Source organism: Triturus cristatus, chromosome 6 (genome assembly GCF_964204655.1).
Source record: "Triturus cristatus chromosome 6, aTriCri1.1, whole genome shotgun sequence".
NCBI lineage: Eukaryota > Metazoa > Chordata > Amphibia > Caudata > Salamandridae > Triturus > Triturus cristatus.
The window spans coordinates 1,910,244,882-1,910,271,543 of NC_140589.1; the positions used below are offsets into that span (position 1 = coordinate 1,910,244,882).

At 49.5% G+C, this 26,662-nt stretch overlaps 1 long non-coding RNA gene across 5 annotated transcripts in view; it reads right to left on the reverse strand.

The window, feature by feature from the left end:
• LOC146822423 (uncharacterized) overlaps positions 1 to 26,662 on the reverse strand; it is a 107,867-nt gene that overhangs the window by 13,699 nt on the left and 67,506 nt on the right. The window lies entirely within an intron of this gene.

Below are 26,662 nucleotides of genomic sequence, written 5' to 3' on the forward strand. Positions count from 1 at the left end.
CAAAGGTACCGATGATTAGACAACCCAGAACCTGCGACTTAGGTTACTCTCAGGAATGGTGGGAATCAAGAACACTCTTTCATTTGTTATTCTCATACCAGTCCACAACATGAGTAAATGGAGACACGGAAAAGTTTAAAATGTTTATTTTAACTACGTGCTCTAAGATGCAGTATTTTTGCTAACATAAGCAGGCATATGTTTAAAAATATTACGATCAGCATTGTTACAATTCCGTAAAACACAAAGGGAGAAATCATATTAGAATGATAGTGGAAACAGGTCCTATAGTGCCTTATGTACCACCCCCCCTAGCTAGGAACTATGTTTTATATGATATTAGAAGGTCTCTTAGGCTTGAATGGGGAACCCCATACCTCCAAGATCAGTAGAGATGAATCACATCAGGATCTGCAAAAGCTCTCTCTCTCTGGAAACGGATTTTCTCAAAGTGCTCAAGTCATGCGAGCAGTGCAACATTAAAGGTGCCAGAATTTCAGTTAGCTGCAGCTGCGTGCATGTTGTGTCTAAGCGTGGGCCGATAAGCCCGAATAACAGTTAACATTGTTATTATAACCTTAAAGCTTCAGCACTCACTGTGCAGACTAAGGTCGCTATGTAAGTCTAGGGATGTTGAAAACAAGCCATTCTCATGTGAAGAAATTCACGCAGCCTAACTTACAACAACAGTTACATACAGTGTTGTGTGATCATACAACTGCATCTGGGCACAGATTCATACTAGTGGTGGTGGACCATGCCACTAGGTATCCAGAGGTAATTCCCCTTAGGACTACCACAGCTCCTGCTGTGGCTAGAGCTCTCCTGGGGGTGTTTTCTAGAGTGGGTTTCCCTAAGGAGGTAGTATCAGACAGAGGTACAAACGTTATGTCTGGTTACCTGAATGCTATGTGGAAGGAGTGTGGAGTGAATTACAAATTCACCACACCCTATCACCCACAATGCAATTGATTGTGTGAGAGATTCAACAAAACCCTAAAGGGCATGTTAAAAGGTCTCCCTGAAAAGCTTAGGTGCAGATGGGACATCCTTTTACCCTGCCTTCTATTTGCCTACAGAGAGGTTCCTGAAAATGGCCTTGGTTACCGCCCTTCTGAACTTCTGTGTGGACATCCAGTTAGGGGTCCCTTATGTTTGGTTAAGGAGGGATGGGAGTTACCTCTCAAACCACCTAAACAGGACATGGTAGACTATATACTTGGTCTCCGTGCCCGGATGGCTGAGTACATGAAGAAGGCATCCAAAAACCATGAGACTAGCCAGGAATTGCAAAAGGCCTGGTGTTAGACCTGTCAGCCCTAGGGTGGTCTCCCCCTCTATTTTTGATCGTGCCTCATTTTTTCCACCCTCATTTTTATGTTGGACTTAGGTCTCCGGGCGCCTTTTCATTGCCAATCAGTGTTAAGGTGCAGGTGCTCCCTTCTCCCAAGATGGCTGCCACAGGCGCCTGCTACTGCAGAGTGGTCTTTCTAGTAGCACCCTAGCTGCCAGGAGCTGGCTGGAACCCCACAACAATGTTGCGACACCAGCCCGCCTTTTTTGTCCCATAGGTAGAATGGGGAAGCTCCTGGAATGTGCTGGAACCTTCTAGACGGGAGGTGGGGTTTTTACTTTTGCCGCCTTGGATAGAGGTCACCTGACCTAGGGCTACTTAACAGAGGGAGGGAACATTTTCTAGTCAGTTGGCCAGTTGGGGTAAAGCAGATCTGGAGGATCCACGCAGGAGTTTTAGGCGGTAGGGCCTAGCCAGGGACTTATGCCTCTGAAAGTGACAGGACTTAGGTACTGCCTTTTAAGTGAGTGAGGGATCCTGTACAGCCCACTGATCTAGCCCAGCGGTAAGAGGACCCAGGGGCCATCTGCCAAACCTGACTAGGAAGGAACTAGTCACCAACTCAATCCCTACCCCCAAGAAACAGAACCCCTAAGGGCGCCAGAGACATCTGCGCCATAAGATTGCTGAAACTTCATGCTGAAACTGAATGCTGAAACTTCATGCTGAAACTGAATGCTGAAACTAAACGCTGGAACTTCATGCTGAAACTGAATGCTGAAACCTAAGGCTGAAGCTCCCTATTGAAACCTAAGCTGAAAGTAACTGCTGGACTGCTGGGGGATCAACCAGGTACTAGCGCTGTGACCCCCGGGCTCCCCGACCTTGCCTGGGATCCCCCCGAGTCAGTCCCACATCGGGCGCTGAGCTCGCCGTCGCCCCCGCTTAATTTGTCACCCCCCCCTGGTGCGGGGACAGGAAGCCTGCCCCCATCGACCTGGGGCCCACGGAGAAGCCCGGGGCCCCGTCGCTGCCGTCGCAGCGTCTGCAGGAGTCGTGAGAGGCCGTGAAGCTGGCTCCGGCACCCACGTGACGAGGGCGGACTGCGCGTCGCCGCCCCCGCCGCTGAGCGCACTGTCTGCGGGACCCGACGTGGTGAAGAACCCCCGAGCGACTGCCCGACCCCAAGGACGCTGAGATCAAGGTAACACCCGGGGGCTGGGAGGTAGCGTGGCCGTGCAGAGGCCTCACCACCCTGCTCCCCGGGAGGCTGGTGGAAGACCCGGTGCGCCCCCTGTCGATCGGGAGCGGCACCGCACTCTGAGACTCTGGTTCCCCTCCGTGGGATTCCCCCCTTGCATCGGAGACCCTGATTCCCCTCCGTGGGATTGCCCCCCTTGCTTCTTGACTGCCGTGTACAAGGGGACCAAGTGCTGAAGGCCTGATTATTATGAGTCGCGCTGTGTTCCCACGTTCTGCTCTGAAGTGCCTTAAGCCTGATTATTACGAGTAGCGCTGTGTTCCCACGTTCTGCTCTGAAGTGCTTAATGCCGATTATTACGAGTAGCGCTGTGTTTATAAGTTCTGCTCTGAAGTGCTTAATGCTGATTATTTCGAGTAGCGCTGTGTTCTTAATTTCTGCTCTGAAGTGCTTGATGCTTGATTATCACTAGTAGCGCTGTGTTCTTAAGTTCTGCTCTGAAGTGCTTAATGCTTATTATTACGAGTAGCGCTGTGTTCTTAAGTTCTGCTCTGCAGTGCTGAATGCTTGATTATCCCATGTAGCGCTGTGTTCTTAAGTTTTGCTCTGAAGCGCCAACGGTGTCACGAGTAGCAGTAAGCCCGCAAGTGGTGCCCTGAAACGCTAGTGGTGGGAGGGGCGCAGCGCGCTGGTTAACCGCTGTGTTTACCGCTCCCCCCAGGTTCGCCAGGTATTGCCAATGGAACTATGATGAATTGCTGGTGAATCTGACGCTAAGGTATGCAGGTACTGCCTATTGCATCATAATGAATTGCTGGTGAATCTGACGCTAATGTTTTCAGGTACTGCCTATTGCATCATAATGACATGCTGGTGAATCTAACGCTAATGTATTCAAGTAATGCCCATTGCCATCTCGTGAACTGCATTTGCATCTAACTGCTTAGATAAACTTGATTGATTTTCATTGAACCTACTGTGTGGCGTCCATTATTGTGTGCGTTTCCTGCTTCAGGGGATGTGTGTGTTGTATGGTCGCTTTACACTTAAGCCTTCGGGTGCCCACCCGCTCGAGTCACGTTACCCCCTTAGGGCCCGGTGACCCCAGGTCTTACATTGGTAGCAGCGGTGAGATTAGGACCTGTGACCATACAGCACCCTCCCGTGGAGCGAAGGGCGCCACAATTAAACACCTATTGTATTTAAGCTCTGCAACTGTGTATTACTGCACTGATTGCATTCCACTGTCCAGACTGAGGGTGTAAAATCCTGGTTAGCTTGCAACTGTCACCCATAACCTAGAGTTTTTCCTTGATATCTAGGTCCCCACGTGTCACAATGGAATTCCGGTTAGCCGACCTCGAGGGGTACACTGTAAGGCAGTTGAGAGAATTCGGGCAGGGGATGGGGGTGCCTGGGGTGCGGAGGGCCAAAGGACCGGAACTCCGTACCGCCTTAAGGGCATGGGTAGAGGCCCACCCAGATGGGAGAGAGGATGAGGGACAGGAGGCGCCAGATGCACCTCAGGAGGAGAGCGCCCAGGAAGTCCTAGACATACTAAAGGTAGATGTGTCTGAAAATGTGCCCCCAGGGAGACGTTCTGGGGCCAGTAGGAGGACAGGGTCTAGGAGGAGCGCGTCTTCAGAGGAGTATGAGGACAGGAGGGAGGAGAGGCAGTTAAAGTGGAAGCTGGCCAAGTTAGAACAAGAGAGAGAAAGGGAATTGGCCAAATTGGAACAAGAGAGAGAAAACAAGAGATGGGCAATGGAGGAAAAGAAGCTGGCGCACGAGCTTCAGCTGAAGGAGTTGGAGCTGCGCGCCCTCCAGATAAATGCGTCCAATAAGGACAATGGTGGCAGCGTACCAAGAGATCCCCAAGAGTCAAAATTTTATTTGCCCAAAGAAGTCATTGCCAATTACACAGTGGGGGATCATATTGCTAAGTGGTTGGAGGCATACGAGGTGGCCTTGACAGCCCATGGGGTACCCGAGAGCAATTGGGGAGGTGGCCTGTATCGCTATATACCTCCCAATGTCAGGGACACCCTGTGATATTTAGCCAAGGCGGATCAGGTCAGGTATGCCCCCATGAAAGAGGCCTTACTAAAGAAATTTGGTCTCAACCCCGAGAGGTATAGGCAGAAGTTTCGTGGCAGCCATAAGCTGTCCACACAGAATTGGGTGGATTTTTTTGACTATGCCCGTAAGGCACTAGATGGTTGGGTGCGTGGCAGCGAGGTTCATGACTACCAAGGGTTGTACAATCTTTTTTTAAGGGAGCACCTCTTGGATAAGTGCTTTCCAGAGCTGCGCCAACATCTGGTGGACCGCAAGTTAACGGATCCCCGTGAGCTTGCGAAGGAGGCGGATATTTGGGTGAGCACCCGGGTGTTTCACAAGGGCCCCGGGGGAGATGGCTCGAAAGGCGGACAGGGTTTCCCCCAGAAGAAAGAGGGGGGAGATAAAAAGGCGGAGTTCTCGAAAGGTCCCCAAAATAAGTTTGTTAAGGGAGTAGGAACCCCACCACCGTCCAATTCCACAAAGCCCACTTACCCTGACAGGAGTCAGCAGCCAAGGATTGTGAGGTGCTACGAATGTGGGGAAATTGGACACTACAAAGGAGATCCCAAGTGTCGCAAGAGACCCCCAGCCCCAACGGGCGGGAAAAGCCCCGGGGTAAGTAGTGTAGCGCTTGGGGTGGAGCTGCCCTTAGATAGGGAAGGGGAGGGGACAGGCCTGACCCTGGTTTCACTCGGGGATAGAGAGATGGTCCCCGTAGTGTCCCTGCCCCCAAACACTGCTAAATATCAGCAGAGGGTGAGAGTTAACGGGGAGGAGGTGGAGGCTCTGAGGGATACAGGTGCCAGCATGACCACCGTAGTGAGGCGGCTGGTGTCCACAGACCAAGTAGTCCCCGAGGAGTTCCATCCGGCCGTATTGGCTGACGGCAGTGTGAGTCACTATCCCGTGGCTCGTGTTCCATTTGAGTGGGGAGGAGTCAAAGGCCTACTGAGAGTTGCGGTGAGCCCTGCCTTGCCTGTGGGGTGCTTGCTAGGGAACGACCTGGAGCACACCAAATGGAGAGATGTAGAGTTTCGAGCTCATACCGATATGCTGGGATTACCAGGGTGGACTTGCGTAGTCACGCGGTCCATGGCTGCCCGGCATGGAACTCAACCCGGGTTGGAGCCTGGAATCATGGCCCAACCCAACGCCAAGTGTGGAGAGGAGAAGGTGGTAGAGGACACGCCCCGTGAGATGGATGGGGAGGCCGCAGAGGTGCCCCCGGCGTCCGCGGAGGTGGATGTCGTTCCCGTGGGGGACTTGCCGACCCTTGCCGACTGGCATGTGGAAGGGGGCCTACCCGGGAGGAATTTTGTCAGGCACAAAGGGCGTGCCCCACGCTTGAAGGCATGCGGCGACAGGCCGAAGCCCAAGTGGCCAGTCAGGAGACGGGCGGATATCATGTGTATTGGGAGGATGGCCTCCTGTACAGTGAGCCTACGGTGCCGGTGCATGGATCTTCGAGGGCCATAGTGGTCCCCCAATGCTACCGGGCCTTCCTGCTGGATTTAGCGCACGAGATACCCTTGGCCAGACATCTGGGTCAGGACAAAACCTTTGCACGGTTGGTCCCACATTTTTATTGGCCCAGGATGAGAATTGCCTCAGACACCTTTTGTAAGACCTGTAAGTCTTGCCAGGCAAGTGGCAAGACTGGGACTAAATTGAAGGTCCCTTTGGAACCGCTCCCAGTGGTCGGGACCCCTTTTGAGAGGGTCGGAATAGACATTGTTGGGCCGTTGGACCCTCCGACCTCAGCGGGACACCGGTTCATTCTGGTATTAGTGGACCACGCCACTCGGTACCCAGAGGCTATTCCTCTGAGGACCATCACTGCACCGGTGGTGGCGCGGGCACTGTTGGGGATTTTTACCCGAGTGGGATTCCCCACGGTCATGGTGTCGGACAGGGGCACGAATTTCATGTCGGCCTATATGCAGGCTATGTGGAAGGAGTGTGGAGTGACCTACCGGTTCTCCACTCCTTACCCCCCAGACTAACGGGCTCGTAGAGCGCTTCAACAAAACCTTGAAGGGAATGATCCGGAGCCTGCCAGAGGGCTTGAGGCGTAAATGGGACGTCCTCCTCCCCTGCTTGTTGTTGTCCAACCGGGAGGTACCGCAGAAGGGATTCGGGTTCAGCCCGTTTGAGTTGCTCTATGGCCATCCCGTTAGGGGGCCCCTCAGCTTAGTGAAGGAGGGGTGGGAGAAGATTTCACAGAAGCTTCCCCGTGACATTGTCAGCTACATAATGGCATTCCGCAGCCAGATGGCCAAGCTGTGGAAGGCGGCCTCAGAGAATCTAGAGGCTAGCCAGACCGTTATGACCGCAACGCTCGGACGGTCGAGTTGGACGTTGGACAGAAGGTGTGGGTCATGGAACCTGGGGAGCTTTGTGCCCTCCAGGACCGGTGGACTGGTCCGTACGAAATTGTGGAGCGACGAGGCCAGACCACATATGTTGTGGATGTAAAGACCCCCCGACAGCCCCATAGGGTGCTCCACGTCAACCGCCTGAAGCCGCACCAGGAGCGATCAGAGCTTTCTCTCCTTATGGTGACGGATGGGAGCGAAGAGGAAGAGAGTGAAGCTCTTCCTGACCTTCTAGCGGTACAGGAGAAGGATGGTTCAGTGGAAGGTGTAGTCCTTTCCCCATCCTTGACCCCAGAGCAGCAGAGGGACTGTCGCCATGTCCTGGGACAGTACGCCTCGTTGTTCTCCCTCACACCTGGAATCACTCATCTGTGTACCCATGATGTGGACACAGGGGACAGCCCACCGGTGAAGAATAAGTCTTACCAGCTCTCTGACCGAGTGAAGGATAGCATCCAGAGTGAGGTAGCGAAGATGCTGGAGCTGGGGGTGATAGAACCTTCCAGCAGCCCGTGGCCTAGTCCGGTGGTGTTGGTGCCGAAAGCAGCCCCACCGGGTACCATACTAGAACTTCGGTTCTGTGTGGACTACCGGGGGTTGAACTCTGTCACGAAGACAGATGCTCACCCCATCCCACGAGCAGACGAGCTGGTGGACCGGCTGGGAGCAGCCCGGTACCTCAGCACCATTGATCTGACAAACCCGGGTATTGGCAAATTGCCATGGCCGATGGAGCAAGGGAGAAGACAGCGTTCTCCACCCCCGACGGACACTTCCAGTTCCGAGTGATGCCCTTTGGGCTCAAGAATGCTCCGGCCACATTCCAGCGGTTAGTGAATCAGGTACTATCTGGCCTGGAGTCCTTCTCAGCGGCCTACCTGGATGACATAGCTGTCTTCAGCAGCACCTGGGAGGACCATCTGCAGCACCTCCAGGAGGTATTGCAGGCGCTGCAACGCGCTGGCCTAACCATTAAAGCCAGCAAGTGCCAGATTGGGCAGGGATCTGTCGTGTACCTGGGACACCTGGTGGGCGGAGGTAAGGTGCAACCCCTCCAGGCCAAAATAGAGAAAATCTTGGCTTGGGAGCCCCCCCAAGACCCAAACAGAGGTCCGGCTTTCCTCAGCCTCACTGGGTATTACCGCCGGTTTGTCAAGGGATATGGTACCATCGTAACCCCCTTGACAGAATTGACATCTAAGAAGCAACCTCGCAAGGTCATATGGACAGCTGCTTGCCAGGAGGCATTTGAAACGCTGAAACATGCGATGTGTACCGCTCCAGTACTCGCAACTCCAGATTTCAGTAAGGAATTCATTGTACAGACGGACGCCTCAGAGCACAGCATAGGTGCGGTGCTCTCGCAACTCAACACCGAGGGCCAAGATCAACCTGTGGCCTTCATCTCCAGAAGACTCCTCCCTCGGGAACAGCGATGGAGCACCATTGAGCGAGAAGCCTTCGCGGTGGTCTGGGCGCTGAAGAAGTTGAGGCCATACCTCTTTGGATCTCACTTCCTAATTCAGACCGACCACCGCCCCCTTCGCTGGCTCATGCAGATGAGAGGCGAAAACCCCAAGTTGTTGAGGTGGTCCATTTCCCTACAGGGGATGGACTTTCGGGTGGAACATCGGCCCGGAGTTGACCACGCCAATGCTGACGGTCTCTCCAGGTTTTTCTGCCTTAGCGATGAGAACTCCCTAGAGGTTGGGTAGCTCTCCCCTCTTTCGGCTGGGGGGGACGCATGTTAGACCTGTCAGCCCTAGGGTGGTCTCCCCCTCTATTTTTGATCGTGCCTCATTTTTTCCACCCTCATTTTTATGTTGGATTTAGGTCTCCGGGCGCCTTTTCATTGCCAATCAGTGTTAAGGTGCAGGTGCTCCCTTCTCCCAAGATGGCTGCCACAGGCCCCTGCTACTGCAGAGTGGTCTTTCTAGTAGCACCCTAGCTACCAGGAGCTGGCTGGAACCTCACAACAATGTTGCGACACCAGCCCGCCTTTTTTGTCCCATAGGTAGAATGGGGAAGCTCCTGGAATGTGCTGGAACCTTCTAGAAGGGAGGTGGGGTTTTTACTTTTGCCGCCTTGGATAGAGGTCACATGACCTAGGGCTACTTAACAGAGGGAGGGAACATTTTCTAGTCAGTTGGCCAGTTGGTGTAAAGCAGACCTGGTGGATCCACGCAGGAGTTTTAGGCGGTAGGGCCTAGCCAGGGACTTATGCCTCTGAAAGTGACAGGACTTAGGTACTGCCTTTTAAGTGAGTGAGGGATCCTGTACAGCCCACTGATCTAGCCCAGCGGTAGGAGGACCCAGGGGCCATCTGCCAAACCTGACTAGGAAGGAACTAGTCACCAACTCAATCCCTACCCCCAAGAAACAGAACCCCTAAGGGCGCTAGAGATATCTGCGCCATAAGATTGCTGAAACTTCATGCTGAAACTGAATGCTGAAACTTCATGCTGAAACTGAATGCTGAAACTAAACGCTGGAACTTCATGCTGAAACTGAATGCTGAAACCTAAGGCTGAAGCTCCCTATTGAAACCTAAGCTGAAAGTAACTGCTGGACTGCTGGGGGATCAACCAGGTACTAGCGCTGTGACCCCCGGGCTCCCCGACCTTGCCTGGGATCCCCCCGAGTCAGTCCCACATCGGGCGCTGAGCGCTGAGCTCGCCGTCGCCCCCGCTTAATTTGTCACCCCCCCCCTGGTGCGGGGACAGGAAGCCTGCCCCCATCGACCTGGGACCCGCGGAGAAGCCCGGGGCCCCGTCGCTGCCGTCGCAGCGTCTGCAGGAGTCGTGAGAGGCCGTGAAGCCGGCTCCGGCACCCACGTGACGAGGGCGGACTGCGCGTCGCCGCCCCCGCCGCTGAGCGCACTGTCTGCGGGACCCGACGAGGTGAAGAACCCCCGAGCGACTGCCCGACCCCAAGGACGCCGAGATCAAGGTAACCCCCGGTGGCTGGGAGGTAGCGTGCCCGTGCAGAGGCCTGGGACTCACCCCCTGCTCCCCGGGAGGCTGGTGGAAGACCCGGTGAGCCCCCTATCGATCGGGAGCGGCACCGCACTCTGAGACTCTGGTTCCCCTCCGTGGGATTCCCCCCTTGCATCGGAGACCCTGATTCCCCTCCGTGGGATTGCCCCCCTTGCTTCTTGACTGCTGCGTACAAGGGGACCAAGTGCTTAAGGCCTGATTATTACGAGTAGCGCTGTGTTCCCACGTTCTGCTTTGAAATGCTTAATGCGGATTATTACGAGTAGCGCTGTGTTCATAAGTTCTGCTCTGAAGTGCTTAATGCTGATTATTACGAGTAGCGCTGTGTTCTTAAGTTCTGCTCTGAAGTGCTTGATGCTTGATTATTACGAGTAGCGCTGTGTTCTTAAGTTCTGCTCCTAAGTGCTTAATGCTGATTATTACGAGTAGCGCTGTGTTCTTAAGTTCTGCTCTGAAGTGCTGAATGCTTGATTATCCCGTGTAGCGCTGTGTTCTTAAGGTTTGCTCTGAAGCGCCAACGGTGTCACGAGTAGCGGTAAGCCCTCAAGTGGTGCCCTGAAACGCTAGTGGTGGGAGGGGCGCAGCACGCTGGTTAACCGCTGTGTTTACCGCTCCCCCCAGGTTTGCCAGGTATTGCCAATTGAACTATGATGAATTGCTGGTGAATCTGACGCTAAGGTATTCAGGTACTGCCTATTGCATCATAATGAATTGCTGGTGAATCTGACGCTAATGTATTCAGGTACTGCCTATTGCATCATAATGACATGCTGGTGAATCGAACGCTAATGTATTCAAGTAATGCCCATTGCCATCTCATGAACTGCATTTGCATCTAACTGCTTAGATAAACTTGATTGATTTTCATTGAACCTACTGTGTGGCGTCCATTATTGTGTGCGTTTCCTGCTTCAGGGGATGTGTGTGTTGTATGGTCGCTTTACACTTAAGCCTTCGGGTGCCCACCCGCTCGAGTCACGTTACCCCCTTAGGGCCCGGTGACCCCAGGTCTTACACCTGGCATGACCAAAAGGCTATTTTGACTATCTACAAGCCAGGACAGAAGGTATGGGTGTTGGAGCCTGTGGCCCCAGCAGCTCTCCAAGACAAGTGGAGTGGACCCCATACCATTCTTAAGCAAAAGGGAGGGGTTACCTACCTGGTGGACCTTGGAACTCACAGGAGCCCCCACAGGGTGCTCCTTGTGAACATGCTCAAGCCATATGTGGACAGGGAAGACATTGGCTTACTCATGGCTACTGATGAGGGACAGGAGGAAGAGAGTGACCCTCTCCCAGACCTGCTTTCTCAGAACCCTGATGATGGTTCAGTTGATGGAGTAGCCTTGGCAGGCTGCCTCACTGAACAGCAGCAGACTGATTGTAGGAAAGTCCTCAATCAGTACAGACATATGTTTTCACTGACTCCAAGTCAGACTACCTGGTGTACCCATGAGGTGGACACAGGTGACAGTCTGCCTGTTGAAAATAAGATTTACAGGAAACTTGACCATCTCAGGGATTTTATTAAGGACTAAAGTCCAGAAACTGTTGGAACTGGGAGTGATTGAGACCTCAGATAGCCCTTGCGCGATTCCAGTAGTCTTAGTACCAAAACCTCACATCCAGGGTGGTATTAGAGAGATGAGGTTCTGTGTTGACTACAGGAGACTCAATGCAGTCACTAGGACTGATGCTCATCCAATTCCAAGTGCAGATGATCTAATTGATACTTTGGCCTCAGCCAAGTTCTTAAGTACATCTGACCTGACAGCTGGTTACTGGAAAATCAGATTAGCTGAGGATGCAAAACCAAAAACAGCATTTTCAACCCCTAGTGGGCACTACCAATTTGTGGTGATGCCTTCTGGCTTGAAGAATGCATCTGCCACATTTCAAAGGCTGGTGAATAAAGTTCTCACAGGTCTGGAAGCCTATAGTGCAGCTTATCTAGATGATATTGCTGTCTTTAGCTCCACCTGGGAGGATCACCAGGTCCACCTCAGAAATGTTTTGGAGGCCCTGCAGAAGTCAGGACTCACTATCAAGGCCACCAAGTGCCAGACAGGGCAGGGTAAGGTTGTATACCTAGGCCACCTTGTAGGTGGAGGACAGGTACAACCACTGCAGAGCAAAATCCAAACCATCATGGATTGGGTTGCTCTAACCACCCAGACTCAGGTCAGAGCTTTCTTGGGCCTGACTGGGTACTACAGGAGGTTTGTCGAAGGTTATGGCTCCATAGTGACCCCTTTGAAGGATCTAACTTCCAAAAGAATTCCTAAGAAAATTCAGTGGACAGTTAGCTGTCAAAAGGCATTTGATTACCTGAAGCAGGCCATGTGCACTGCTCCCATTCTGCAAAATCCTGACTATTCCAAGCAGTTCATTGTTCAAACTGATGCATCTGAGTTGGGTTGGTAGGGACTCTGTTATCACAATTGAATGAAGAATGTCAGGATCAGCCAGTAGCTTTTATAAGCAGAAGGCTGACCCCCAGAGAGTAACGTTGGTCAGCTATTGAGAGGGAAGCCTTTGCTGTGGTTTGGGCTCTGAAGAAGTTGAGTCCATCATTGTTTGGCACTCACTTCATTGTTCAAACAGACCATAAGCCCCTCTTATGGCTAAAACAGATGAAGGGTGAAAACTCCAAAATTTCGAGGTGGTCCATTTCCCTACATAGACTTGGGAGTAACCATGCCAATGCAGATGTACTCTCCAGATATTTCCACCTAGAACATGAAGACTCCACTGGTCAAGGTTAGTTTAATGTCCTTACGTTGGGGGGGGGGGGGTTGTGTGGGAAAGTAGTATCTGCTTCATATGGGTACCCCCAATTTTTGCTGATGAAACACTGTTTTTGGCCTAGTCTGACTGGGATCCTGCTATCCAGGGCCCCAGTCTATCTGCTTTCTCCTGTAAATTGTTATGCATGTACTTTAGGTACACTCCAGATTGGATTCTGGGGTACCCTTACCAGTCCCTAGGATATGGTACACCATGTAACCAGGGCATAGATACCCCAGAAGCCTCCCATGGGCTGAAGCATGTATTATGCCACCCCTGAGAGGCCATCCAAATTGACACGACCAGACTGCTACAGCAGACGGTGTAAGCTGGTGCTTGCACCACTTACTCAAGATATAGGTTCACTATATCTATTTAAATCACTACACATCAGTACCTATCAGTCACCCCTATGGCAGGTCTTAGCAATCCTGAAGGCAGGGTGCTGGGTTTTGATGTGAGAGGGTGCCCCTGCATGAGCAGAGCCCCTCTGCAGCATTCGGAGAGCATTCTCCGGTGTTGTCTGTGATGCAGCCAGACATATATGTTTAAGTGCATTATAACCTCGCGGTGATTGCTAACTTTAAAATGACTGCTTAGAAACATGTTGTGTTTGGTGTCAAACACCTTGGAATCATACCTCCATGCCTGTAAGTGGCGTGGGAGGTATGATTCCACCCTTCTGAAGGGAAATATGTGGGTCATGGGTATACCCGGTACCAGCTTTCTCGACCTGGGCAGCACAAAATGGATGCTTCCAGCCAAAGACACGATCCTGCTCTCCTGCTGCTGAGCCAAGCTTGCGCAGAGGAAGGCATGACAATAGGCATCCTGTCACAGGGAGGTGTAACAACCTCCCAGAGAGGATTTAGTGTATTGGGGCTGGGTGGGTGCACTCTTAGAGTGCCGGAAAGTCTGCACTGTGGGCACATTTGGTATCCCTGTGCATAGTCCAGCTCAAACCAATTCTAGGAGCCATTTGCTCCTGCTCAGGCACGAAACTGGACAAAGAATACCCCTCTGTCCTGCCCCTCCCCTAGGAGGGTCCACAGAATCTTTCCAACCCCTTCCCATGGGTATAAAGTGGGATACCTGGCTACAGGAATTTAGATTTTACCTGGACAAGATTCTGCTAAGAAGAAACCAAGTACTTCAACTGCCTGCATGATGCTGGACGACTGAAGAATCTCCCTTGGAGTAAAGGAGTTACTCCCCTGCAACAGCAGGCACCTAAATGCATCTGACCAGTTTACCTTTCCCGAACTCCTGAGGATTCTGAAGATTTCAGCAACACAGGAGGTGGGTTCCCAAAGGTCCCATAGGTTGATCTGCCCTCTCTGCGATTCTGAGACCAGTATCCCTTGTGGGGACCGTGCAACCTGAAACCTTGTGCACTGCGTACATTTGCAGTTGCATATGCTTAGTGATGATTCCTGAGCCTGAGCATTGGACTTCGTGTAGTCCTGACCTGAGTAGTATTTGCACAGAAGGTTTCCGGCCTCCACTCCACAAGTGTCCTGTGGGCTGGTGCTTTGCATACTTGCTTGAGGTTTTCTCGCGATCCCTGGTCCGTTGACCTGTGGGTCCTGGCGAGGATCCCATTGCTAATTCCTATGCTTACCTGGTTGCTCCAGACGTGCCATGTCTCTCCATTGCTTGGGGAGTTCGCTGGACCTTGCTGGTCTTCACCGTAACCTGTTTCCTTTGACCGCATGGGTTGCAGTTGCCAAGGCTTGTTGGTGCTCCAGCCAGACATCGACCCCTCAGCTTTCGACATCCTTCATGGGACAGCTCACCTTCGGACTCTGGTCATCCTCGATATCTCCGGGTCCCTGTAGCTGCAGAGTCAAGCAACGCTTCTTCACTCCTGAAGCACTCGACATCAGTTGGCATTCGACGACAGAGCCCCTGGTCACCTGAAGTGACCCAGTCTCTGTCCCGTCTGCTTATAGGTTCTTCTCACCTCGAATCCAGGCTTGAATTCCACCGGACATTCTTTGCCCTCCTGGCAGAAGGACTTAGTTGCAGCTCTCGATTGAAAACGACAAAGGTTTCCGACACCAATTGACCCCTATGCACCCGGCTCCTCTGGGATAGGTAACACGGGTACTTTGGTACTCACTGGTGGGTTGGCCTTAGAACCTCCTAAGTTCCAAAGGGTTTGCTCGAAGTCCTCTTAGAAGTGTCCTTAACTTGTAAATTTCCAACCACGACTTTCCCATTGAGTTGTACGGAGCACGCGTCTGTGTTTCTTCACTGCACTTGTCCTCCGTAGGCTCTCGGTGTCACTCCTCTGGGTGGTTCCTTGGGGTCCCAGCGATTCTACGTGCTCTAGGCACTGTGTATATTGTTGTTGTTATACCATTTTTTTAGTATATGGTTCGGTCTCCCCCTGGAGCCCGCTGTGTATTTCGCTATTTACGAGTGTTCCATTGGTTTAGTATTGTGTGCTTTATACCCTAGTCTCATGTAGAGACTAGTAGATAGTGTTATTTTAATAAATACATATTTTTATATAAACACTGTATGATTCTCCTTTCATTTAATCATTTAGGAGGTGATATTCTGGTAAAACAAGCTGCTTTACATTCCATCAAGATTAAGCCTGAAGGCTGCTCTCCATAGCTACCACTAGGATAGCTTTTAATAAGGTTATCTTTGACCTCAGACATCATAAGGGTCGTGTGGCCTGGTACAAGGTGCCCACTTTAATTGGTGGACAGTATATACCAACCCACCTTCTCACATATGGGGCCCTGGGTTTCTGTTCCAATGTTTGGCGGCCATTTAAGTAAACCTACCAATCCCAGATATTTCTGAAAACTAGACACCTGGGGGAGTCCAGGGAGGTGTGGCTTGCATGGATCCCCCAACATTTTCTTCCCCAAAATCCCCTGTAAACTTTAAATTTAGCACCAAAAAAAATCACATTTCCCTCAGACATCATAAGGGTTGTGTGGCCTGGTACAAGGTGCCCACTTTAATTGGTGGACAGTATATACCAACCCACCTTCTCACATATGGGGCCCTGGGTTTTTGTTCCCGTGCTTGGCGGCTATTTAAGTAAACCTACCAAACCCAGATATTTCTGAAAACTAGACACCTGGGGGAGTCCAGGGAGGTGTGGCTTGCATGGATCCCCCAACATTTTCTTACCCAAAATCCCCTGCAAACTTTAAATTTAGCACAAAAAAAATCAAATTTTCCTCACATTTCTGCGTGGGATCAGCATGCAGGCATACATTATCTAGCACCCAGCATTCCCTCTGATTCGTGTTAGACCTGGCACCTTGGCGTGGGTCTCCCTTCCACTTTTTGTTGCTGTTGCCTCATGTGTTTTGCTAGTGTTAGCCGCTCAGGGCACTGTGCCACTGCCAATCAGTGCCACAGTGCAAATGCTCCCTGGATAAAATGTATACATTGATTGGATTCCATGATTGGCTTATTTGGTTTACTATCAGACCCCTGTAAAGTGCACCAGGAGTGCCCAGGGCTTGTAAATCCAAATGCTGGTAGCGGGCGGGCTTGCAGCCCTGGTTGTGCCACCCACAGAAGCAGCCCTGTAAAGTGTGTCTAAGGTCTGCCATTGCAGAACCTGCGTGCAGTCTGGTACTGCCATGCTGACTGGGCAAGGGCACCCCCTTGCCAGTCCCTAAACCTTCCCTTAACTTCATATTAGTCACCCCTATGGTAGGCCCAAGGGCAGGGTGCATAGTAAGTGTAAGGTAGGACAAGCCCTGATGTCTGTGGCATGTCCTAATAGTGAATTACAGCCATTTTCATTTTTCACTATTGTAAGGCTACCTGTTCTCATAGGCCAGAATAGGCTGCTGGAATTATTACACTCTATAATCCTAGCAGACTCAGGGAACATGGTAGAAACTCGAGTTTGATATGCCTGAACTCAGAATAATAAAATACATCTTTTAGCAAAGTTTATTTTAATGTTCTGTGTTTGTAAATACTACTTTTAGAAAGTTGGTATTTGCGTGCCTAACCATTTCAGCCCGCCTCTGCTCTGATGTGTATCTGCTGTCTGGTTTGTGTGAGTGACAGGGCTGGGGAATTCCTGGAGACAGTCTGGGCAGCCAGGTGGTGAATAGAAAGATTACACCAGGATGGGTGGGAGGAGTACACCTGAACTCTGAATGGGGCTGTGCTCTGCCACCACAATGCTGGCTCCACCTCCTGTGGAGCGTCTGATGTCTCTGCACTGCACACTGAAAAGACAACCCAGAGTCACCACAACAAAGTGCTCAAGAACTGGACTGAACAAGGCAAAAGCCCCCTGGCCTCAAAGAACAAAAGAAATGCAGTATAAAGATAGGAGCCCTGCTCCTAAGAAATCAGATACTGCTTGAACCACGAAGAACCTCTGCCCGACTAGAAGGACCTGGGAAAGCTGAAGGAGGAGTACTGTTCCTGACCTGGGGGACTGGCCTGCAGTGGGTGCCTTGCTGAGAAAGGAGAAGAAAAGACTGAACGAGACTTTGTAGAACTTGTGCTTCAACTTAATCTCCAAGGGCTTGTGGGTGAGCTTGCCCCCTGTACGGAGACCCAGGAATATTGGACTCCTCCTGCCTCAAGAGCCGCTGGACATTGCCTTGAAACTTGCCCTGCCGCTGGAGCCGCGATCGAAGTGTGACCCGAAACCCTGTTCGCTCTGCAGCCGCGTCTGTGGCCGCCCCGCACCGTGTGGCTCTGCTCTGTACGAGCCGTACCCGCACTGACCACTGCCGGGCCGCCCACACCCCGCTGCACCCTCCCCCCGTGAGCCGCACTGCTCGCCTCGCCGCCCCTGCTGCTGGCAGTCAAAGACCGGAGCGCCCCGCAGGATAAGTCTGCCCCGTACGCCGAAGCGTACCGGCTGTCCCGTACTGCGCCGCTGGGTCCGAATTGGCATCCCCGCTGCAAGGCAAGACGCGCATCCCGCGCCGCACAGTGAAGCCGCTACAACCCGGACCGTCCGCTCCGCCCTGCAGCCCCGCCCAGACGCCCCGATCCAAGGTATCTAACCAAGCCGGGCTGCACCGGAGGAGAGCCAACGCACGCTCCTGGAACCCCTTCACCTGCAGCATCATCCGCGTCGACCTTCAAAGGTACTGTGAGCATCACCCTTGACGGTGTGCACATCGGACCCGAGTGTCCGCTACGTGTAGCTAACTCTTTTTGGGATACGATTTTCCCCGAAACAAACCGCACAGTCAGCGCTAAGCGCACGGGACACACAGATACTCATTTTTGTACCAAGAAACACTCTTTCATAAGATAGTATTGTGGCCTCCTCTTAAAAACGTTATTTGGGTCTTGTGCTAAGCCTTTTATATAAAGAATACTTATTTTTATACAAACCCTGGTGTCCATGTGTGGTGTTGTCACTGAGTTGCTGTGTGTATTTACAAATGCTTAACCCATAACGCTCTGAGATTAGTCTTGTCTGCTCGCGCCACGCAACCTAGAGGGTGAGCAGGGGTTATTTCAAGGAGTAAGTCCCTTGCCCTGACTGGAGGAGAGGGTCCCTGCTTGTCAAAAGTATTTACCTGTGCCAACCAGAGACCCCCGATTCTAACAATTCCCAATAAAAATTATATCTCACTTGTGTGAGTGGCTAAAGCAGGGTCAGCCTCACAACGTTTAAAATGAATTCTGAGGAGGAACAAAAGCATGTCTATATGGGTAGTTTTCTAATACGTTTTCAGGCTGCTCTGCTTTGGGCACCCACACATGCGAGGTATCATTTTTATCAGGAGATCAAGGGGACCACTGGCTGGTAGGTAATTTGGGCCAGTGCGCTGATCCTTCAACTTTCCCACACATACATGTGAGGAAAATGTGACTTTTTAGGTAAATTTGAGGTATTCAGTGGATTCTGGGTAAGAAAACGCTGGGAGATTCACACAAGCCACACCGCCAGCCAAGTAGCTGTCTGCCTACATTCCCAGCCAAGTGCCAGTCCACGCCACTACCTGCCAAGAGCCATCCATGCACACCACCAGCCAAGCTCCAGTCCACACACACCGCCAGGCAAGCGCTAGTCCACACACACCTCTACCAAGTACTAGTCTACACACACCAACAGCCAAGCGCAAATCCATACACACCGCCAGGAAAATTCCAGTACACACACCTCCAGCAAAATGCCAGTACAAACTAGGCCTGGGCATAGTACTACGCTAGCGAAGTGTGCGTAGTTTGCGCTACTTCGCACTACGCGAATTGCACGTAGCACAGTGCAAAAACGTGAAAGTGTCATTTTTTGCTTGCTCGCGGTCCTCAATGTCAAGTTGGCGACCGCGAGCAAGCAAAATCAATATCCCGGTGAGACTTTTTCCTCGTTCTCGCTCGGCAACATCAAGTTGCCGATCGTGAGCATGGAAATTAAACCTCTCGGCGAGATTCTCAATGCGGGGAGGTCAGGTTTCTCATTGCGAGTGGTCGCATATGCTCGCAACCTCTCACGATGAGAAACTACCAGTCCGCATCGAGAAAGCTGCCGCTCGAGTACAAATCTACTCGAGCGGCCACTTGCACTGTGCAAGATGCCGTTTGCAATGATTGCACAGTGCGGACAAGCATCTGGCACTGTGCAATCATTGCCAACAGCATGTTCCCTACCGCACTACGCCGCTCGCGTAGCTACGCGAAGCTTGCGTAGTGCGAAGTGCACTTCGCGTAGCGTAGCGTGGTGCCACTTCGCAAACTACCCCCAGGGTTAGTACACACACTGCCAGCGACAGCCCAGTACATGCAGAGCGTCAGCCGAACTCCAGTTCACACACACACAGAAACTTTCCCTGGTATCTACTGGTTTTCTGCCCCCCTGAGAGCAGATGAGCCTAAACATATCGCTGATCTGCCCCCAAGGGGGCACAAATGGCTAAAATGTGTACCTAAAAAAGAGGAGCAACCCTTGACTATCAGGCTGCTCCTTGACATGCCCCTGGGGGGGGCCGAAAGACTGTGCCCATTTTTTATGGGGTGGGGCATTGGCATTTCCATTCTGGGGAGCCCCCATCCCTCTTGTATAAAAAACAGAACATTATGTAGTGGGCTTTCTATCACAGCTGGGAGGCAGATTGAGGGAAGTATCCCCCATCTGTCCTTCAGGGGGCAGAAAGACTGTACATTTTGTGCATGGGGGTTTCAGGGCATTGGCATGCCCATTTTGGGGAAGCCTCCACCCCTACACATTCAAAAGAAAAATGATCCCTGGCCCCTAGTGAGCTGTCAGCCCCGTCCTAGGGGGCAGATGGGGGTAATAACCCCATCTGCCCACCAGGGGTGGGCAGAAAGACGGTCCTTTTTTGGGGGAGTGGAGCCATTGGCATGCCTATTCTGGGCAGCCCCATGCCTCTTTTAGAAAGAAAAAGAAATCCTGGTGTCTAGTGGGCTTTTTGACCCCCTCACCCTAGATGCAATTTGGGGATAATAAGACCCATCTGCCTCTTTTATGTTGAAGGATGGAGGCATTGGCAGGCCCCCCTCTTGGGGGGCAAAAAGACTCTATATGGCCATAATATACAGGAGGAGCAAAAGTCCTTCCCCAAGGGCCTGCTCCCCACTCCCTGGTGTCTAATGGGTGGATTCTTGCTTGGGGATCCACTAGGGGAGGGTACCATTGAAAAGGGAAGAATCTCCAATCATGTGATGCATGATTGGAGCGCCATGCACGCGATCGTCATTATGTGGGGGAAAAATGCTCTTCCCCAGCTCTGAGGCTCAAAAAAAAAAATGAAATCCCTCTGCTGTTCACAGTAAACAATGAGAAAGGTGGGACATGTGGAGAAGTCCCTGATGCCCAAGGCTTGCACCCACCACCTCAACAGCCACACTGCACAGAGTAGTACTTTAAACAGCCTCTTTACTCAGGCTTGTACATAAGAGTACCAATGTAAACAGTCTCTTTATTCAGGTATGTACACACATATCGTGCTTTATGTTCCATGCAGCCACTGCTTGAAGAGCCACACTGCTATATGATTAGCACTTTAAACAACCTTATTACTGGGGTTTGTACAGACTTATAGTGCTTTATATTTTATCCTCTCTCTCATCATTAGCCACAAAGCAGAGAAGTACTGTAAAAAGCCTCATTACTCAGGTTTTTAAACATGTTTAGTGTTTTATGGTCAATGCAGCCACAACGTAAAGATCTGCATTGTGCTATGGGTAGTAGTATAAACAGCCTCACTGCTTCTATAGATGCACACTTATAGTGCTTTGTGCTCCTTGTAGCCTCCACATCAAGAGACGCATTGCACTAAGGGTTGTACTGTAAACCACCTTAATACTCAGGTTTGTACACAAGAGTAGTACTGTAAAGAGCCTCATTACTATTGTTTGTACACAAGAGTAGTACTGTAAACCGCCTCATTACTCAGGTTTGTACACAAGAGAAGTACTGTAAATAGCCTCATTGCACCAGTTTGTGCACACGTAAAGTGCTTTGTGTTCCAGGCACCCTCCGCATCAAGAGATTAGATGTATTGCACTAAGGGTAATACTATAAACAGCCTTATTGCTCCAGTTTGTACCCAGGTTTGTAAACATGTATAGTGTTTAATGTTCAATGTAGCCACCACATAAAGAGCTGCATTGTACTATGGGTAGTACTATAAACAGACTCATTGCTCCTATGTATGCACACTTATAGTGCTCTGTGTTCCATGCACACTCGACATCAAGAGACGCATTGCACTAAGGGTAGTACTGTATGCAGCCTCCTTACTAAGGTTTGTACACAAGAGTAGTACTGTAAACAGCCTCATTACTCTGGTTTGTACACAAGAGTAACACTGTAAATAGCCTCATTGCTCCGGTTTGTACACACGTATAGTGCTTTGTGTTCCATGCACCTTCGACATCAAGAGACGCATTGCACTAAGGGTAGTACTGTATGCAGCCTCCTTACTCAGGTTTTTACACAAGAGTAGTACTGTAAAGAGCCTTTTTACTAAGGTTTGTACGCAAGAGTAGTACTGTAAGGAGCCTCATTACTCAGGTGTGTACACAAGAGCAGTACAGTAAATAGCCGCATTGCTCCAGTTTGTACCCAGGTTTGTAAACATGTATAGTGTTTAATGTTCAATGCAGTCACCACATAAAGAGCTGCATTGTACTATGGGTAGTACTATAAACAGCATCATTGCTCCTATATATGCACACTTATAGTGCTCTGTGTTCCATGCACGCTCGACATCAAGAGGCGCCTTGCACTAAGGGTAGTACTGTATGCAGCCTCATTACTCAGGTTTGTACACAAGAGCAGTACTGTAAAAAGCCTCATTACTAAGGTTTGTACACAAGGTGTGAGAAGTTGGCCTGGTATATGCTGTCCACTAGTTATAGTGGGCACTCTGTACCAGTCCAAATAACCCTTATTGATGATAGGTTAAAGACAACCTTTATTGAAAGCTATCCTAGTGGTAGCTATGGAGAGCAGCCTTCAGGCTAAGTCTTGAAGGAATGTAAAGCAGCTTGTTTTACCAGTCTATAATCTCTTGAATGACCAAATGAAAAGAGATCCACACAAGGTATATATATAAAATATATGTATGTATTCAAACCCCTCTCCCCCCCCTAGTCTCTTTATGAGGCTAGAAGTCGAAGTGCACAAGTTACAAGTCAAATATCAACAGTAAACAGCACAGTTTACGATAGGCCCCAGGGGGGACCAAACCATATACTAAAATAGTGGTATAAGAACAACTACTTGAATAGACACAAGGCCTGGAGCCTGCAGAATCGCTGGGCCCCCAAGGAACCACCCAAGGTCAATACACAAGAAAGCAACAAAGCAGAGATGCCAATTCCACATATGCACATCCACTCCTTTCGTCCATCGGGCAGTAACTCCTCTAGATGTAAGTAAGATGTAGTGCTCTCCAAGCAAATAGCCTCCCTCTGCTTATAGGAGGCAAAATCAACACCCAAGATGGAGAAAACCACTTGAGGTATAAACAATAATTTGCACAAATGCTGGGGCACAAAAAAAGAAGTCCCATATAGTGTAGCTGGCTATTAGCCACTCAAATAGATAAGAAGTCCATACAGCAATCTTGATTTTTCTTTATGTATCTTTTATTCCAAAAATATGATTTTCATGACATCCGAAACAGGCAGTCGACACGTGTTTTGCCCGAAAGGACTTTCTCAAGGCTGCAATTAACAATAAATATCTGAATTAAAATGTCTAGATCCCAACACAAAATCCATATGTACATTTAAAAACATACAAGTGTGCAATATGTGTATTGGTGACAGTATAGCCATCGTACTTATCACCAAAACGTCACCAAAGTCAGAAAGGCACCAACGGCTAGCACCAAGAAAAATCAGACAGATATAACATATGAAGAAAAACTAAGTTTAGAGGAATGTAAAAACAGAGAACCAGATTCAGAACTACACCCAAATGTGATGAAGGTGCAAAAATCCAAATTTACAAGGTGCCCAAAACCAGACAATGAGAAACTAGCCACAAAAAACAGGTGGTCTGCCTTCTCTAGTGGGGCAAATGTGAATTCCAGGAGTGCCAAAAGCGAGAATAGAAACAGAAAAGATAGAGGAGGAATCTGCCATAAACATCATATCACTACATATATCCAAAGTGCAAATGGAAGAAACAGAAACAGTTCATGTAAAAAGATCAACCCATTGCCTATTTAAAGCAAATGGTCTCCAATGCCAACCAATAACATTAACCAAGTGATAGTACCGTGCAAGAACCAGTAAAATACACTGTTTTTTACCTAAACACAACCATAAACCATCATGGAATTCAGAGTTCTAAATCCAAATATGACGTGTATCACCTTCAGTCGATGGTGTAACACCTGGTGAGTATAAGGCAGTATGTTATCACTTCCTGTCTCTGCAGTCCCAGAGATAGATGCCATTGTAATCACGCACACTGTAAAATCAATCCCTGCCTATAAAATACGTGGGATAACTGTCACCTCAGACTTACAGGGCCCGATTCACAGAACTAACTTAAGACAAAATCCTAAACTTACTACCATTTTGGTATTCACAGAAGGCACTTACTCATTTTGGTATTCACAGAAGGCACTTACTCATTTCGGTATTCACAGAAGTTAGGAGTCCTATCTTTAGGACTCCTAAATGCCTTCTGTGAATACCGAAAGTCTTAAAATTAGTATTTTTCTCAGTTTAGTAGTAGTATAGTAAGGACTCCTAACTTTAGGACTCCTAAATGCCTTCTGTGAATACTGAAAGTCTTAAAATAAGGATTTTTCTCAATTTAGTAGTCCTAAAGTTAGGACTCCTAACTTTAGGACTCCTAAATGCCTTCTGTGACTCCCGAGAGCCTTAAAATTAGTATTTTTCTCAGTTTAGTAGTAGTATAGTTAGGACTCCTAACTTTAGGACTCATAAATGCCTTCTGTGAATACCGTAAGTCTTAAAATTAGGATTTTTCTCAGTTTAGTAGTAGTAAAGTTAGGAGTCCTAACTTTAGGACTCCTAAACTGAGAAAAATCCTAATTTTAAGACTTACGGTATTCACAGAAGGCATTTAGGAGTCCTAAAGTTAGGACTCCTAACTTCTGTGAATACCGAAGTGAGTAAGTGTCTTCTGTGAATACCAAAATGAGTAAGTGCCTTCTGTGAATACGAAAATGGTAGTAAGTTTAGGATTTTGTCTTAAGTTAGTTCTGTGAATCGGGCCCACAGTATCAGGTATGCATATATCACTTGTCGAGACATTCTAGCCCCCTCTAGAGGCCATGCTGGGGCAGAGATGAAGTAGTCAATATTCTGTATCTGGCACAAGAGTTGTGATTGGGAAGCCCACATCTATATAACTGCTGAGCCACAGGTCTGTAGCACCACGGCGCTAACGTACTTGGGGGCAGATTTACAAGCAGGCAATAAAACATTATCGCCGCTTTTGCGGCCATTTTCGGCCGAAAAGCGGTGATAATTTTATCACCTAATTAGCAAGGCCACGCTAACGCGTGAAACCTTGCTTTAGCGTAGGAATGCCTAACGCCCAGCTTTGCATCTCTAATGAGATGCAAAGTGGGCGTTCCTGACCTGACATGACAGGAGAAATGTTGCTAAGCGACATTTCTCCTATCATCAAGCCCCACGCTATGAAGCATAGCGGCAAGAAAAGTAGCGATAACCCCTGTTATCGCTACTTTCCGTACGCCTGCTTCAGGACTGACTTAGCCATGATATCCTATGGAAGGTGGATATCATGGCTAAGTTTGTGAGTCCCTATCAGCAAGCTAACGCCACACTACGTGAGATTATCGCCGGGTTTCCAGTGATATTCTCACGTTAGGCAGTTAGCGTGAGGATTTTTATCGCTTTTGAGATAAGCGTTGCTAATAGCACGCTATCTCAGCGATAAAAATCCACGTTACCCGGCGATAATTATCCTCACGCTAAGAACGCTGAGCGATAATTATCGCCAGGTGTTGCTGATATGCCCCCTAATTAGGCAGCCAATTATTGTGGAGACAGATACCCACAAAGAACAAACAGGCGCAAATAACGTGTCACCGTATATATATACAAGTTATACTCAGAACTGTGCGAAATGGGCACCCATTACTTAGTAGACAGTTATACAGATACCTGTGTGCCGCCAATTATCTAAAAAGTACATACCGACAAGAAAACTGTTAAATGTGTGCTTCAAGTAAAATAGTCATGACCAATAAGTCTGTGTAATATAGCTAAGCATACGCAGCAAATGCCACGAGTATAAGTAGAACAACTGTCCCTAAATATTTGGTGTACTGGACATATACCCACTTTCACAACAAAAATGAGAAGTATTATATTCTTTTATTTTCTTACGCGGATTAAAAAACCTGAAATACAGCATAGTTTACCACAGTCAACGAACTTGTCAACCCAATAGGAACAGAAAAGCTCAGAACACGAGGTTCTCCGCGTTAAGTGCAATATGGAGAGTAATCGAAATCTTCTCTGACTGAACTTCTAAGATCGCGGTCTTGATAAACCTACAAAAAGTACAGCGGGATATTTGTAGTATCACTTTACTGGCGGGCACAATTTAAGTCTTAGCACAAACTAATAAAGCGGGCCACATACACCCTAACCACAGGAATTACCTGTAACAAGCATTGGCATAGCCAATAGGTCTCGCCTTTGGAACCTTATAAGCCTTATAGCCGCACAGACATGCGATCAAAAATGATATGAGAGGTGAACGAACTGGATGTCTTCATTCCACTGAGGTCTGGGCAATCAGGGAGAACATGGGCAGTACAATGTGTGAGAACAAAAGGATTATAAATATGTTGATAGGGCACTTCGAGTGGAACTAACCCTCCATGGGTCCGTCCAGAAAGTGTTCTTACTCCCACTGAGGCATGTCAAGGTAATAAAAGTGTGACTCAAAGGGCAAAATGCTTCAGAGACAGGAAGCCACTTGACGGTTTAATTTGTTCCTGGATATAAATGTGGGCTCCAGGGAGGATGGGCCACAGGTTGGCTTCCGTAACTGGTGAGACCATGTGGGGGGCTGCACCGACCCTGGCAGGGTGGGTGTTTAGGGGAGAGACGCCAGCTGTGTGAGGGCACAAGTACTGGTGCGAGAGAGAGTGTAACTGTAACTCCTGGTGTGGATCTCAAACCTCACTCTTTTCCAATGGGCTGCTTGTGCTTGATTTACAGAACCTGCAGGCCAGCATAAGAATTAGACACTTCCCATATTTAACGTTCTTTCAGATTGATACAACAGCTCCCACAGATGACCCTTCCACCTTTCACTTGAAAGATACATTTGATAGAGTATATTTAATTCCTATACTAAAACATTTCCGGATCCAGTCTCATTCAGTGATATATTTGGGTGAATGTGTGATTTATAGTACAAGTAACAGAAGAGGCTGGGGAAAAGTCTGTGTGGGGGTTGGTAAGTGGGACTACCAGTTGTTTAGGGGACTACT